Genomic DNA, 3,184 nt, shown 5'->3' with positions numbered 1-3,184 from the left:
ACTGTATGAGCGAACAAAATAGGTTGCCCAGAACAGCCGGGGTTTAACTAAAAGGTACCTAATGATTAGTGTGCACAGAACACATATGTATGTTTCTCAGAATTGCAGTATTTCACTAAGAAAGTGGTAGATCAATTTGCCTTTCTAACGTTGGTTTTAATTCGTTCGGTTTGTATCGTTTGTTTGTTTTTCTATTATTATGTATTTAATTGTTTTAATAACGTGTTTATAAAAAAATCCCAGCGTGCATTCAATTTCTAATTCTTTTGCCGCATTTTTCCCTATGGCTGCCGACGCCCTTCCAGTCTATAGTCTCGAGTCTACCCACTTTCTTCTCACTTTTTTTGCGTATATTTTCTGAAACCCCTATGATGCCAGCACAAGCAATAGCTATCCGTTTCTTGTTTCGCATTTTAAACACTTAGTTTAACTAATCTGCCTCTGCCACGACCAGATCTTTCAGTTCACTTGAAATACCACGCGCCAGACCAAGTCTGTCTGAAACGTAAGATTCTACTTCACTAACGGATGGATTTGATACCTCCAATCCGACTGGAAGAATCGGCACTCGTGCTTGGTATGTTAATTAGTGGACAGGAAAAGATTTAATTCGACCGATCTGGATCTGTCGAATCAAATCTCTACGTATCCGAACTGTACGGATAATCTGCCCGTGTATGGGGCGCCTATGTGTAAACGGGGCTAGATTGAAAGATGAAGTTAAGGTGCGTTTGCCAATAGCAAGGTGTCTAAACCAAAAAAAACTTTGTTATCGAGACGTAGAAAAGATTCTTCTGCTTAGAGCGGGTCTGCGTCAAGTTCGGATCATTTCCTGCCGTCGTCGCTGTGCCCTGCGTTCATTGTCAGTCAGCACAAGAATTCTTATATCCATAAATTTGTTCAGACGAAATTTCATTAAATCCGCCCTTTCAGTTCCGCTAGTTGAACGATCGATGCTCGCAGCGCTTTGCTAACCACCATAAAGTAGTGCTTCCGCCAACAGGCCTCCCCCATCTCCACTGATAAGATATAAATGGGGTGGAGGAGCGCGTACGAGTGAAAAGCGGTCGTCCGGGGGCGGCGCATTTTAACTTTGAAACTCGATACCAATTGAATTGCGGCGGAAAGTTAGTTGCGCTTTTCGAATTGACTCTGTTTAATGGCCGCCACTCGAGTAGCCAAACGAATGTAAATGTTCGATAAAACATGAAGATGCGGTTCGAAATGGGGGTTTTGCCGCCCGTATAGTCTTCCGTAATACGGGGTGCAAACTAAAGATGAGCAATAAATCACTACCAGTGATTTCAACACAGCAATTCACAAGTTACAATCTGTGATTTAAACCGTGATTGATAACGTCATTTTTTGGAGCGACTTATTTTTTCACTGCGGTCGCTATTGCAAGAAGCGTTTCGTGATTCTAAAGGTGCGCCCAGACCTGACGAGCCCAGTCTGAACCGCGGCAAGTTTGTCAGATTTGAACGCAGTATGGAGCAAGAAACTGTTAAAGGGACGATCAATTTTCTGTCGGTTTTTTGACGAAATATCTAAGGAATTGCCGCGGCTCAGGCTCGGCTCCTCAGATCTGGACGCACCTTAATGCTGTTCTCGTGGACTGACAAAACAACGAATCCAAATAAGATTCTTGCTTTCCTTAGCTTAGCTCGTCTGTACAAAACACACAACATTTAAATTAGGGTAATCGACGTACCCGATTTTATACCACGGGTTTCTAACTTGGCTGTTTTAGGCTGACCAGCGTGCACATTTAGTCGGTGCACTTTTAAGGCAAAATGACCTTTTTCCAATCCACTCGCTTATCTCACTAAACCGCAGTGTCATTMGAGCGTCGATCGCCCATTTTATTGCGAGCGATTATTATATCTCATCGTCCAGAAGAATCTGAAGCAAAACAATTGCGAAGCGATTGATGGGCCGAACGATGTCGGATGTCAACTCCGTTTTATGGCCGTAGAAATTTACGTGCACTTTTGCGCCAGGAATAATCAAATAGAGCCTCGCTTTGCATATAAATCACGCAAGCATTTGTGTGGAAATAGCCAGATAATGCTTAGAGTCCACTGATGATTAACATCTGCAGAGTGCAACGGTTGCAGGCCGGTATTTTTTTCGCAAAGTCGAACTCCCTGAAGTAACGGGGAAGAGAATTGTCGAAAGGGCGGAAAGAATTGTGGCGATTTGTGGGGTATGTCGGCGTTCGGTCACGTGGCTTACGGATCGATAGTGCGGTCTGTAAAAGGCGGTGCCAGGGCTTGCATAAGGGCCCAAGGTCAATCTCACCAGCCCTCCGGTAAAAGAGAGTTCGTTAAAAGAATTGGATCATTCACACGCACAGCCAAACCTCGTTAAGCTGTGCTTACCATGCTTCCCATTAGGTATCGTGAATTGGCATGCGTCACAACGCCCTCACACCGTTTCGTGCCAATATTCCAGCCTCATGCGTAATTATGCAGGCTGTCCCGTAAGCACATGATCAAAATGTGTTATTCCGATCGAAAGGAGACGATCCGGCCTAACGTTCATTTAGACAGAATGTCTGGCTTCTCTTGTACAACGCGGAATTTGGGCCGTCCTTCAACTGGAACACGTTTTGGATTGTTCTTGAGGACGCCGAAACTCGAATGACTCCTCACTCTGTATATTTTACTTTAGTTAGACGTATTTCTGTGACTGATTGGTTTGTTGCTCTGTTGCAGGAAACGGCGGACGTATGCGTGGGCACCAGCGTTGGAACCATTACAGAGCCGGACTGTTTGGGGCCTTGCGAGCCTGGAACCAGCGTCACCTTGGAAGGGATCGTTTGGCATGAAACCGAAGGAGGTAATGTGCGACTCTAGATCTGTGACTTGTGCTCGAACCATTGTGATTTTGTAAATGTCGGTGTTGCAGGTGTTTTGGTGGTGAACGTCACATGGCGGGGAAAAACGTACGTGGGCACGTTGCTGGACTGTACCCGACACGATTGGGCGCCGCCACGTTTCTGTGATTCGCCCACCAGCGACTTGGACAGCCGAACGCCGAAAGGCCGCGAAACGCGCTCTTCCGTGCACAGCAAACTGCGTAACGGCGGTGTGAAGGGCGGGCGCCGTGGCGTTGCTAACGGAACCGGCCCTGTTAACGCTCCCGCATCCCCCACACCGTTCATCCCGCCACGCCCCGACAA

Source organism: Dendroctonus ponderosae, unplaced genomic scaffold (genome assembly GCF_020466585.1).
Source record: "Dendroctonus ponderosae isolate FM_Combo_2020 unplaced genomic scaffold, Dpon_F_20191213v2 Dpon_F_20191213_6, whole genome shotgun sequence".
Lineage (NCBI taxonomy): Eukaryota > Metazoa > Arthropoda > Insecta > Coleoptera > Curculionidae > Dendroctonus > Dendroctonus ponderosae.
Note: the sequence above shows the minus strand (reverse complement) of the source record.